General features: G+C 43.2%; 1 long non-coding RNA gene across 1 annotated transcript; it reads right to left on the reverse strand.

Annotated features, from left to right (window-relative positions):
- Positions 1-1,433: 1,433 nt before the first annotated feature.
- Positions 1,434-7,605, reverse strand: LOC139359235 (uncharacterized). Its single transcript, XR_011615168.1, has 3 exons — positions 7,455-7,605; positions 6,643-6,740; positions 1,434-2,950 (listed from the first exon to the last, which is right to left on the reverse strand). It is a non-coding gene; the product is annotated as an uncharacterized lncRNA (long non-coding RNA).
- Between the last annotated feature and the right edge of the window lie 6,732 nt (positions 7,606-14,337).

Here is a 14,337-nt window from a genome sequence, read left to right on the forward strand (position 1 = left end):
TGCCACCACACCTGGCTAATTTTTTGTATTTTCAGTAAAGACAGAATTTTACCATGTTGGTCAGGCTGGTCTCGAACTTTTGACCTTGTGATTCACCCGCCTCAGCCTCCCAAAGTGCTGAGATTACAGGCATGAGCCACCATGCCTGGCCAACTGGAAGGTTAATTTAAGCTTGAATATAAAATAATTATATTTACTTTTTCAAAAGATCCCTGTAGTTGCTGTGGAAAAAATGGATTGGAGGAGACCCGAATGAAAAACCAAGAGACCAGTTGAGACACTATTGTACTAATCCAAATGGAAAAGGATAGTGGTTTTGATTAGGAAAGTGGTAGTGAAGATAAAGGAAGCGGATCAATTTGAAACACATCAGAGATAGGTTTAGGAGGCAGAATTGACAAGGCTTTGTAATTCTTTGCTGTATAGCACAATAGGAACAGGACCATCTACCAAGTGATAACTCAGAATAAGAAAACAAAACTACACACACAGCATTGCTCCTTCTGGGAGATCAGACAAGACTCTGCATGTATTTTGCCTGATGGATGACAGGATTCCATTGAATTGCGTCTGTTCAGTGCCTTATGTCTGATGTGACATACGGCTGCTGCGGCCTGCAAGAAGCCTTCACTCTCAGTAAGTCACTTTAATTGCTCATTAGGTATTGCTGTGGGAATAAAGTGTTAAAGCATGAGAAAATTTAATTTATCATTACTGTAATGAAATCCAATTACAGTATGAAAATATGTAATTTACCAAAACATTTATATCATACTTTATACATTAAATAAAATTATAGTGTAGGAAACAGCACTGAAATACTTGATCAAAGTACCCAAATAAAAACCACAAATAAGAATAAGCCCTAAAATACCATATTAAACAGACAGATCCCCACTAGTGTTCAGATTTCAAAGCCAGAGAAGCCATGTGTGCTGAATATCAATGAGCAATTGTGTCCACATCCCACTAAGAGCAAATCTTGGGGCTTCCTTTTTGATGGATTTCCTCCCCAAATACATAAGCATCAGGGGAAGACAGTTTTCACATCCGGGGGTAGGTGAAAATATTAGATAAATATCAATGGGTGGAGTCAAGGAATGTTCAGTTTAAGGACCCTTTCCATAGGTCGAGCTCTTGCCATAGCTTTGTCAACATAATTCACTTCCCCGGTGTGTAAACAACTGAGCCAACATGGTGGCTCTGCTGCATATAAAGCTGTTGGGGACTAGGGTCCTTCCATCTCATAATTTTACCATCCCTGTGTGGTGTCCTTGTCTGCATAGGGGACCATAATGTCTGCATTTTTCAGCCAAAAGGAAAAGGGGAAAGGTAAAAAGAGAGTACATGACTTTGGCCTTTTTTTTTCTTTTCTTTTTTTCTGTTTTTTTTTGTTTGTTTTGTTTTTTGTTTTTTTTTTTGTTTTTTTTTTAACAGTGTGTTTAGATTAGAAACCAAATAAGGTCCATACATTGTGGTTGGTTTTGATGTCTCTTAGTCCTCTCCTCTCCTTTCTCTTTGCCTTCCCTCTGTTCCCCTTCTCTTTCCTCCTCTCTCTGTTTCATACACCACTCTCTGTCATTGTTGTGGATGAATAATTAATTTACTTGTCCCATACAGTTTTTTGTTGTTGTTGTTGTTGTTGTTGCTGTTTGAGACAGAGTCTCACTCTGTCACCAGGCTGGAGTGCAGTGGCACGATCTTGGCAACTTCCACCTCCCGGATTCAAGCAATTCTCCTGCGTCAGCCTCCCGAGTAGCTGGGACTACAGGCACGTGCCACCACACCCAGCTAATTTTTGTATTTTTAATAGAGACGGGGTTTCACCATGTTGGCCAGGATGCTCTCGATCCCTTGACCTCATGATCTGCCCGCCTCGGCCTCCCAAAGTGCTGGGATTACAGGTGTGAGCCACCACACCCGGCCCTCCCATACAGTTCTCTACATTCTAGAGTTTTCTGATTGCATCTCCAAGGTCTCACATATGACGTTACTTCTTCCCTTGTTTTTTTTTTTTTTTTTTTTTTTTGAGACAGAGTCTCACTCTGTCACCAGGCTGGAGTGCAGGGGCGTGATCTCAGCTCACGGCAACTTCCGCCTCCCAGGTTCAAGCACTTCTCCTGCCTCAGCCTCCTGAGAAGCTGGGACTGTAGGCACGCGCCACCGCATCCAGCTAATTTTTGTATTTTTAGTAGAGATGGAGTTTCACCATGTTGGCCAGGCTGGTCTCAAACTCCTGACCTCAGGTGGTCTGCCCGCCGTGGCCTCCCAAAGTGCTGGAATTACAGGTGTGAGCCACCACGCACCACGCCTGGCCTTTTTTTTTTTTTTTTTTTTTTGAAACAGAGTCTCTCACTCTGTCGCCCAGGCTGAAGTGCAGCAGTGCGATCTCAACTCACTGCAATCTTTGCCTCCTAGATTCAAGTGTTTCTCATGCCTCAGCCTCCCAAGTAGCTGGGACTACAGGTGCGCACCACAAGCCCAGCTAATTTTTGTATTTTTATCAGAGACTGGTGTTTTGCGATGTTGGCCAGACTGGTCTTGAACTCCTGACCTCAAGTAATCCATCCACCCACCTTGGCCTCCCAAAGTGCTGGGATTATAGGCGTGAGTCTCTGCACCTGGCCTTCCCTTGGTATTTTCTAAACATAGTAGTTAGATTTCAAGGTATGATCAGTCTCAGGTTGAATTTTGGTGGGGGGGAAGACTATTTAAGTGGTCTTGTGCACTTCTAGCATGAGATATATAATGTCTGATTTTCTTTCTTTCTATGATGTTAGCAGCCATTGATGAATATTGTCTAGACCCAGTAATTCACTAGGGATTGCAAAATTGTTATATTCTGTCATTCCTTCTTTGTAGAAACTTCCTCATCATTTTCTCTATTAAATATAGCATTAAAAGTTGATTCCGGCACAGACCTGAGCAAAGGTAGTGTGAAGTTTTCATACTGTGAATGTGAAATAGTTGGTCAACAAGTACTTGGATTCAAAAATGCATCCTTTCTCATTTTGTGTTAAGGAGAAAAAAAGAAAAAAAAAATGTACCCTGAGCAGTGTAAGAGTACCCCGACACATCAGCGCTCAATCCTCTACAATACTGATTTCCATGCTCACAATCCTCTTTATCAACCTCCACTCCAAAGCCATTGCCTTTTGAGACGGAGTCTCACTTTGTCACCCAGGCTGGAGTGCAGTGGTGCCATCTTGGCTCGCTGCAACCTCTGCCTCCCGGGTTCCAGTGATTCTCCTGCCTCAGCCTCTTGAGTAACTGGGATTACAGGCATGTGCTACCACACTCGGCTAATTCAAAGCCATTGTCTTTTTTGTTTTATTTTTTTCCACAACATCTTTTGATCACCCATCAAGAAAGTCCTTTATAGCCCATTAAAATGGAAGCCCCGAAATTCACAGTTGCAGTGAGCCGAGATTGCGCCACTGCACTCCAGCCTGGGCAAGTGCAGTGAGACTCTGTCTCAAAAAAAAAAAAATCAGAATTTGCCCATTTCCTGAATCCAGACAGTATTATGTGAATCATATTTTAAAACTGATTATTGATCTTTTACAGTTCCTTCAGCTTTCAGAGACCTTGAGCAATAAATGCTATTTTGTGAAAGGGATGTTAATTGCTTCCCTGGGGTCAAACATCCTCTTTGTAAATCACAAATCCAATAGCCACAAAGAACCCAAACAAAAAATTGACCATTAGTCTTATGAGAGTTATAATTGAGCCTTTTAAATTTAATTCTAATGCAAAATTTTTTTCAGTTTTTTTTTTCTTCTAGCATCTTTAACATGAAATAATTACTGTGACTCTTTAGACTTAGCTTATTCATTATTTTGGTTAATGCTATGAGGCTTCCTTCCAAGAATCTCTTCCCTCTGTGATAAAAACACCTCTCACTCTTCTATTTTTTTTTTTTTTTTTTGCATAAAGCATGTGTCTCTGATGATTTTCCAATGTGTACACCTAACATCCCTGATTTTCTGTATTGGTTGTGGCAGTGGGATTGCCAAATGGCAGAGAGACAAATACTAGGATAAAAATTCCTCTCTGTATCCAGACAGATTTAATCAATATCTTCTTGTGTGAGGCGGCAGACTAGGGTAAATATGTTGCACCTGCTATAGTACTATTTGAATTTAGATGAACTCTATATTATTTTAATTCCTCCAAGCAAGAAAAATGAGGACAATAATACTTATGCTGAGAGACTGCTAGAACAAGCTGCTATTGGACCTGAGTTACTGCCTGTCTTCCTGGGCAACTCCTTCTACCGCCATTGGATATGACCATCAGGTGGTTTTAAAGTATGTCCCAATACATCTGACACTCCTTTCTTGAAAACGTGAAGCCTAGTACACTCCCTCATGATGTGGGCCAGACTCCTGATGATTCACTTCAAAGAAATAGAATGTGGTGAAAGTGATGTTACAGGATTTCCACAGCTAGGTCATAAGGATAGCTTGTGCTCGCTCGTGAGCTCTCTCTCTCTCTCAGGAGATGATCTTTTTCTGGCTATTGCACTCCAGAGTGTCACAGTAGTTTTACCTTGGACTTTTTTTTTTCCAGTGGGGCAACAAGTTGCAGATGGGGTGACTTTTATGGTTTGGGTTCTTTTGCAAGCAGGGAAAGTCTCCGTAATCTGAAGAGGAAAGGGTATTCTCTGTGGTTAGCTGGTTTCAGGGGGACGAACAGTTCTAAGCTTAACTAATCAACTGTAAACCAGAAAGTATTGAGATGAGTTTCAATCAATTTAGAAGTTTATTTTGCCAAGGTTAAGGACATGCCTATTGCACAGCCTCAGGAAGTCCTAACAACATGTGCCCAAAGTGATCAGGCTACAGCTTGGTTTTATACATTTTAGAGAGACATAGACATCAGTCAATATGAGACAGCCGCGTGGGAGGGGTCCCTGGCAAAACTCCAACCCGCATGGGCACTGGCGTGGAGCTACAGAAGTTCACACAGTTGGCAGTGGGGCGGAGCCTGGCCCCTCCTCTTCCTGTGTGAAACCTAGGATTCAAACTGCAAGGCGGGAAGCACACTAGAGTAACTCTGGCCTTGTGGAGAGTCCCTGTTCCCCCTTTTATTCCTTTTCACCCAATAATACCCTGTTTTACTCACCCTTCAAACCATCTACAAGCCTAAACTTTTGCGGCTGTGGGACAAGGAACCCCGTCTTTAGCTGAACCAAGGAAAGGTCCCGCAACAAATTGGTGTAAGATATACATTGGTTTGGTCTAGAAAGGTGGGATAACTAGAAGTGGGGGCTTCTGGGTCATAGGCGGACTCAAAGATTTTCTGATTGGCAATTGGTTGAAAGAGTTATTATCTAAATAGCTGGAATCAGTAGAAAGGAATATCTGGGGCCAGGTGTGGTGACTCATGCCTGTATTCCCAGCATTTTGGGAGGCTGAGGCAAGAAGATTGCTTCAGCTAGAAGTTCTAGACCAGCCTGGGCAACATAAGCAAGACCTCGTCTCTACAAACAAAAAAAATTATTAGCTACTTGGGAAGCTGAAGTGAGAGGATCACTTGAGCCCAGGAGGCTGAGGCCGCCATGAGCCACGATCTTGCTGCTACCATCTCAAAAGAAAAAGGAAAAAGAAAAGAACAACAACAAAAAAGATAAGAGGTTATGGAGACCAAGATTTTCTCTTTTTTTGAGATGGAGTCTTGCTTTGTCACCCTGGCTGGAATACAGTGGCCCAATCTCAGTTCACTGCAACCTCCGCCTCCCAGGTTCAAGCAATTCTCCTGCCTCAGTCTCCTGAGTAGCTGGGCTGCTTGAGTGTCATATGGTGTTCAGAAGAATCACTCCTCCAGAATGAGTGAGGAGACATGGACAAACACAGACCCTTTCCTTTTTGCTTGAACCCACTGAACACATGCTCCAACATGGTCCTCCAAATTCCGGTTTTTTTGTCTCATGATAGTGTAAACCAAAAATAAAATTCTATGCACCTCAACCTACTGATGCCCACCCCCTGCCTTAGCCAAAGGCATTCCAAAGGAAATCTGAAAATTTTGTTCAGGTCATGATTGGAAGGGGGTTGTCTGACATCCCTCATTTTACTTTCCTCCCTTTGAAATTCAGGCACAGCCGGGCAGTTTAAACATTACAGTAGAAATCTCAAGATTGGAGAAACAGACTTTTGGTAGCAATAAGACACCAAATTCCAGCCTGACTTTGGTATAACATCACATGACAGATAGCAGGCCCTGAAAGAAATAAAAATATTTTACTCCAAAATGCATTTCTTTGACATGTTTTGAAATGACCCTGCAAAGCTGCCTCTTGTGGGGAAAATCTATATTTTGTTTAAAAAAAAAAAAAAAAGTCCCTGTTCCTTTCCAAGTCTTTTCCCTGATCTAGGAGAGAATTCACTAAGAGTTTGGCACCTTTTCAGGTCTGGTAAGAACTCTGAAGCTTGCTACAGGGAGGCTTAATCTGCATGATGAAACCTTGGTCCTTGGTCTAGGGCTGGATGAGGTGGCTCATGCCTGTAATCCCAGCACTTTGGGAGACTGAGGTGGGCGGATCATTTGAGGTCAGGAGTTTAAGACCAGCCTAGCCAAAATGGTGAAACCTCATCTCTAATAAAAATACGAAAATTAGCTGGGTGTGTTGGTGCGTGCCTGTAATCCCATGTACTTGGGTGACTGAGACATGAGAATCTCTTGAACCCAGGAGGCAGAGGTTGTAGTGAGCTAAGAACCTGCCACTGCACTCCAGCCTGGGCAACAAAGCAAGATTCTGTTTCAAAAAAAAAAAAAAAATTCTCCTTTTAACCATACCCCTTGGATAGAGGCAGGAGGCAGAGAAATTCTAGGCAGACAGGTGGGTCCCTGGCAAGACCCTACCTTTGAGCCAAAAAGCCTCAAACCTGCATCCAAAGTGAGAACGCCTATCCCCGTTTGCTGGCTCTCTTCCGGTGGGTTCTTTCTGAATAATGTCTTTTTACTGATCGAATGTTTCCCTTTCTGAAACTACCTATGGCCCACCCCATGCCTCTATCCTGTGCCTATAAAGACCCCAGACTCAGTCAGTGGAGGGAGAGAAGTGGCTTGACTGGAGGGAGGCAACTTGACTTCAGAGAGACAGATGGGCTTCAGAGGGGAGATGGCTTAATTTCAGAAAGACAGCTTGACCACAAGAAAGAGCTGGCTGGAGACAGCCGGATTTCATGGGAAGATTACGTGCCTGTCCTGTCCCCTCTCCAGTTCCCCTCTCTGCTGAGAGCCATTTCCCATTGCCTAATACAATTCTCCACCTTCACCATCCTTCAAGTGTCTGGGCTATCTCATTCATCTTGGATGCCAGACAAGAGCTCAGGAGCCACTGAAGGTGGGTACCCAAAAAAGGCTGTCACACTGGTCCTTTGGTCATACTGGCAGAGGGCAGCCACCCCACATGATGAGGCAAGGGGCTCACGGAGCTGATAACACACTGCTGTCCATAGACGGCAGAGCTAAAAGAGCACTGTAGCATGCCCTCTGGAGCTTCAGGGGTTGCGGGCACCCCAACCTGGGCACCGCTCCCGGGCCTGTACGCAGCCTGCTCCTGGCAGCACCCAGAGCAGCCATCCAGATCCCGCACTTGCTCACTCATGTGCTCCCTCCTGCAAGGGGTTGAGCGTGGCAGGCTGAGTAAATGGGGTACCCCCATCACAAGTCTGACAAAGGGGGTGAGAAAAATCCTGCATCACTTTGGCAACTGGATAAGTCAGTTCATTTAGTTTACAATCTCCACATACTCATTTGTGATGCAACAAGGGCTGATTGTAACATAATCCAGTTTTAAAATCTCAAGTTTAATGAGTAAAACAAAATATACAACTGGTAAAGCCAGTTGTATTTTTTTAAAACATGGGAATACTTATAAGAAGTTTGAGCTAGGGACGATGGTTCATGCTGGTAATTCCAGCACTTTGGGAGGCCGAGGCGGGTGGATCATTTGAGGTCAGGAGTTCAACACCAGCCTGGTCAATGTGGTGAAACTCCATCCCTACTAAAAATATAAAAATTAGCTGGGCATGGTGGCACATGCCTGTAGTCCCAGCTGCTTGGGAGGCTGAGGCAGAAGAATCACTTGAACCTGGGAGATGGAGGTTTCAGTGAACTGAGAGAGCACCATTGCACTCTAGCCTGAGCAACAAAGTGAGACTCCACCTCAAAAAATTAAATAAATAAAAATAAATAAAAATAATAATAAAAAGAAGTTTGAAATGTGTGATTAGAACCTTGCCATTCAAAGTGTGGTGCCTGTGGCTGAGCATGGTGGCTCGCATCTGTAATCTGAGAACTTTGGAAGGCTGAGGCAGGAGGATCACTTGAGCCCAGGGGTTCAACACCAGCCTTGGCAACAGGGCTAGAGCCTGTCTCTACAAAAAATTAAAAAATTAGCCAGGCGTAGTGGCACATACCTGTGGTCCCAGCTTCTTGGGAGGCTGAGGTGGGAGGATTCTTGAGCCTAGGAAATCAAGGCTGTAGTGAGCCATGATGGCATCACTGCACCCCAGCCTGGACAATAGAGCAAGACCCTGTCTCAAAAACAAACAAACAAACCCCAAAACAAAGTGTAGTCCCAAGACTAACGATATTAAATTATCTCAGCGTTTTATTAGAAATGTAGAATTTAGAGGCCCATCTCTAACCTACTGAAGCAGAATCTACATTTTACCAATATCCCCATGTGATTCTTGTGCATGTGAAAGTCTGAGAAGCCTGATTTGGAATTCTGGCTCCCCCAATTTCCTGTGAAACTGTAGGCACATCATTCATCATTGTGACTCCAGATTTCCCGTCTGTAAAACGGGCAAGAGTGCTGCTTCACTCGTGTACGCATTCGGTAATTACTGACTGAATATTCATTGCTCTGGGGATAGAAGAGTGAACAAGACAAATAATTTTTCAGTCCTCTTCCAGCTGTAAAGTTGTACAGCTCTTTAATCTGATTCCTTGATAGAATTATTTTTCCCTAGCCTTTCACTCCCTGCCCCACCTCCCGATCTCATGAGAGTACTTACAGCATCACGCAATTTTGCATAAGAAGACAGGTGCCAGAGAAAATGGGAGAAAACAACTCCCTCGAGATCAGAAACCCACTTAAAATTGGAGTAAGAGAATGAACACATACATTAAACGCCCACCGCTGCTGCCAGCTTGCTACAAATTCCTTCCATAAGGAGTCTGAGGTTCCCTGACTTGACTTTCAAAATTGCTCCACAAATCACGGGAAATTTCACAGTATTTTACAAACAGCGTGATTCTGACAGCATGTCAGGCATCTACCGCTGTGTCTTCCTATTTATATCTCTAACAACAAACCCATAGGGCATGCTAGAAAAAGTGGCAGAGGAGGGTCAGCTCTAATTATAAAGCCCAAACTTGCTGATGTTTGCTACCAGCCAAGGGGCTTGAAACCTGTTTAAGTTCCATTAATAGGCGATTAGGCAGAACAAAAGAAAATGGGGAGGAGAATAAAAAGAAAATGGCCAGCCTGGCCAACATGGTGAAACCCCGTCTCTACTGAAAATACAAAAATTAGCTGGGTGTGGTGGCGCATGCCTGTAGTCCCAGTTACTCAGGAGGCTGAGGCAGAAGAATCGCTTGAACCCAGGGGGCGGAGGTTGCAGTGAGCCAAGTTTTCGCCACTGCACTCCAGCCTGGGTGACAGAGCTAGACTCCATCTCAAAAAAAAAAAAAAAAAAAAAAAGAAAGAAAAAGAAAATGGAAGATAAAGCAAAAAGAAAGAAAGAACCGCAATACCATCAGGACTAAGCTCCATTCCTATTCGGTGTCACCAGGTACCTTGGGTCTTTGGTCTGTTGCCTTCATTTAGCAGCACTAGCTCTTTATAGCTCGTTTAGAGCTGTAAAGGAAAAGCCACAGCTATCATTTTAAAATGTCACTCCTTTTCCTTCAGAGGTTAGATGTTTGAAGTGACTCTTTTCAAAAGCTTAAGGAAAAATTGATTTGTAAGACAAGACACTTGATTTTACAAAATTGCTCCTTTGTTGGCCCTTGAAAATAGTGTGACTCTTCTTTATGCATATGAGAAACAGGGCGCTATTCTGCCAGTAACATCTCTAGTCTTCGATATTTGCAGAAACGGGATGAAGCAACATGGTTCAGAGTATTTGTTGGTAGAGAAATTTTGTTAATTAATTATACCACTGTATATCTGTACTTTTAAGTCTTAATGAGTGCCCGACACATATTAATGTCAAAAATATATCAATAAATATTTGTTAAATCAATAAATAAGTGTTCTGAAAGGCGACAGAAAATATAATTCAGACCCGCAACTGTCAAGGACTCAGCAGTTAGTTATATGACCCGTCACCACCTGCTTCTTCAGCAAGGCTGTTTTAATGAGAAAAAAAAAAAAAAAAAAGCCATTGATTTATATCCTTTAGTTCCAGGTTGACCCCAGGACTGCTCAGTATTATGGTCTTTTAGGAGGCAAGCTCATTAAAAAGCAATGTGGGGTGAGGCAAACACATCACAGTCAAATGGCTATGTGACTGTAAAATCCCCCTGAACCAAACATTCACCTAATGAGCTCAGTTTGTGAGTTTTGAATTATAATGAAGAACAGGCAGCATCTGAAGTCCTAAAAAGCATGTGTGTGTGTGTGTGTGTGTGTGTGTGTATGTGTGTGTGCGTGTGTGTCCATGTATGTAAGCAATGGCTTCTGAAGCACACTTTACAAAAGTATGTGCTTTGAAGAAGTCAGCTGAAGGTTTTATGTTCACTGCATGCTCATTAGTAACTGGTCTCATTTCTGCTGTTTACTTCTTTTTTTTTTTTTTTTTTTAAAGAAATCATAAGGATGCAATTAAAATCCCAGTGACTGGTGGTTTCTGCTAGAGAGATAAACAGTACCTGACCCCATGTGATCTCTTGCATGAATAGATCAGGATTTCATCTTCTAGCAACTTGATTTTGGATGGTTGCTAAGGAGACTATTGGCATCTCTGTGTCCTAGGTGCCCCATTGCTTGGAGAGAATTACAGCAGCTTTTGCCTGTTATTTTCCCAGAGAGAAAACCTGAAAACTCATTAGGGCAGTCAACATTTTAAGATTTTGTTGGTCTCTTTAATGTTTTGAGTGTTTCTGGCCTTGGAGCGTAACTGGTGAACATGTTGGCATCTAAATGTGTATGCTTTCAGAAATGACAGTGCAGCTTTGTTATAGAAAAGAGGCGTAAGTAGTCAGCGTCTTCGTATCAAATTCTATGGCCCAGCTCGTGGCACAGGCCTGTATTTGTTTCTTTGTTTTGTTTTGTCAGAGTCAGGAGATCAAGATTAAATCCCAGCGTTTTTTTTTTGAGACAGTCTTACTCTGTTGCCCAGGCTGGAATGTGATGGGGCAATCTCAGCTCACTGCAACCTCCGCCTCCTGGGTTCAAGCGATTCTCTTGCCTCAGCCTCGTGAGTAGCTGGGATTACAGGCACGCACCACCACACCCAGCTAATTTTTGGTAGAGATGGGGTTTCACCATGTTGGCCAGACTGGTCTTGAACTCCTGGCTCAAGTGATCCACTCATCTCAGCCTACCAAAGAGCTGAGATTGCAGGCGTGAGCCACTGCACAGGGCCCCAGCTTTTTTTCTAACAAGCTATATGGCCCTGGGCAAATGTCCTCCTGACACTCAGTTTTCTTATCCTAAGAGCAGAAAAATAGTTAATGCCTCACAGTGCTCTTTGTGAGGATTAAAGATAAGAGTGAGAACATGTCAAAAGCTACTCATAAATTACAACAGCTGTCAGTTACTGTCCTAAATGTGGTTCCCCTAGGGCACAGACTTTCAGGAATTTACCCTCCAGCATATTTATTAGGGAGTCCTAGGATCAGTGCTCCTGGAAGGAATAAGATGGAAGTGGGATAAGTAGAGGGAGAAGCCGAACGGTGAATCAATGCAGGCCCAACAACAGACTCAGCTAACCCTACTGGTGAGCTCTGACAATAGAATGGTCCTTCAGCATTTTCTTGAATAGAACAAACCTTTTTTTCTCCCTGCATATGTTGAAGCCCTAATCCCCACTATAATAGTATTTGAAGATGTGGTCTTTGGGAGGTAATTAGGTTTAGATGAGGTCGTGACGGTGGAACCTCCATGATAGGATTGGTGTCCTTATAGAAGAGGAAGAGACAAGAGCGCTCTCTATTTCCACCATGTGAAGTCACAGTGAGAAGGCAGCTGTTCGCACACCAGGAAGAGAGCCCTTCACCAGGACCCCAACCATCCTGGCACCCTGATCTTGGACTTGCAATTTGTTAAAAACCTGTTGCCAAGCCAGTGCACACCTGTGCAGATTATCTCCAACACCTGTCCTGCCAGCTTAACTTTGTCCCTTCCCTTGCTTTTTGGAGGTAGAAATTATTTTCCAGAAAAATCAAAAGGGGAGAGGCTCTGAATCAGGGGCTACAGGGCTCTTCAGGGGGCAGGAGTAAAGATCCAGACTGAAAGGAAGGCGTTTGCATGTGAAGCAGTGGCACGCTAGGGAGATTGCCCAGCTCCTCGCATGCCAGCAGCCACATATAACATCCAGGCAGGAGCCCCGAGGTTCCCTTCCCGAAAACAGGGAACATCCCCAGAGAACAGACTTCCTGATACGGGTTGCACTGTCATTTTCATAAGTCTTAAGAGTTGATGAAAAAGAAAAGTTGTCATTTTAGTGAAACAACTTGACTAAGATTTTAGCAAACCAAATCAGGTCCCAGTTGCAAAATAGGCTGTTTAGGATGTGCTGAAGAGAAGGTGTTCAGGACAAATACTTTGAGGAAAAAAGACTAGAGTTGAAGAAATTATACCCTTTCTGTTTGGTTAGGGCCAATCATTGTAAATTTCCTGATGTAACAGCCTATAATAAGGGACCTAACTGATTGGGTGATAGATTAGAGAATCACCCTGCAAGGGCCCCTCAGGCACCCTGTCCTCAGTCCTGAGATGTCAGTGGTCTGAGTAGTTTGTAAATAGAGGAATGCTAATTGTTTAAATGTTAATAAATTCAGGATTAGACAAAGTACAAGTAGCAGTGAATATTCCTTTCTAAAAGGAAGATCCCCAGACAGTCCAACAAAGTAAGACTTTGAATAAATTTGTACACACAGAGTACCCAATCAACTTTTTTTTTTTTTTTTTTTTTTTGAAACAGAGTCTCGCTATGTCACCCAGGCTGGAGTGCAGTGGCACAATCTCAGCCTACTGCAACCTCCACCTCCCAGGTTCAAGTGATTCTCCCGCCTCAGCCTCCCGAGTAGCAGCGACTACAGGCGCATGCCCCTGCACCTGGCTAATTTTTGCATTTTTAGTAGAGACCGGGGTCTCACTATATTAGCCAGGCTGGTCTTGAACTCCTGGCCTCAGGTGATCTGCCCACCTCGGCCTCCCAAAGTGCTAAGATTACAGGCATAAGCCACCGTGCCTGGCCCCAATCAACTTTTTTTTTTTTACAGCTTCACTGAGGTATAAGTAACGTACAATAAGTTGTACACATTTACATTGTATAATTTAACTAGTTTTTGCATATTTAAATACTTGTAAAACCAGCTATCAAGATAATGAACGTTTTGGCTTAGGCTCAAATGATTCCCCCTGCTCCTTTGTGATCCAGTACTTCCTCCCTAACACCCCACCCCACGGCCCAGACAAAATTGGCCTGCTTCTGTCCCTATACATTAATTGTATTTTCTAGGATTTCACATGAATGGAATCACACAGTGCGTACTCTTTTTGTCTTGCTTCTTTTAACTACTATAATTATTTTGAGATTCATCCATGTTGTTGCATATACAATTCATTCTTTTTTTTTTTTTTTTTTTTTTGAGGAGTCAGGATCTCCCTCTGTTGCCAAGGCTGGAGTGCAGTGGTGCAATCATGGCTCACTGCAGCCCTGACCTCTCTGGGCTCAGGTGATCCTCCTTCCTCCTCAGCCTCCCAAGTAACTAATTTTTTTTTTCTTTTTTGTAGAGATGGGTTTCATCATGTTGCCCATGGTCTGGAACTCCTGGGCTGGAATTCCTGGGCTCAAGCTGTCTGCCTGCCTTGGCCTCCCAAAGTCTGGGATTACAGATAAAAGCTGCCGCAGTTGGCCCATTCTTTTCTGTTGCTGGGTAGTGTTCCATTATATGGATGTACCACAATTTGTTTAACCATTCACCAGTTGATGGACACTTGGGATATTAGATATAAAGTGCTAATAACATTTATGTACAAGTCTTTGGGTGAACATATGCATTCATTTCTCTTGAATACTTTAGGATTGGAATGGCTGTGTCATAGGGTATGTATATGTATAACTTTTAAGAAACTGTCAAGCTGTT

The sequence above is a fragment of the Macaca nemestrina genome, chromosome 16 (assembly GCF_043159975.1).
Source record: "Macaca nemestrina isolate mMacNem1 chromosome 16, mMacNem.hap1, whole genome shotgun sequence".
NCBI lineage: Eukaryota > Metazoa > Chordata > Mammalia > Primates > Cercopithecidae > Macaca > Macaca nemestrina.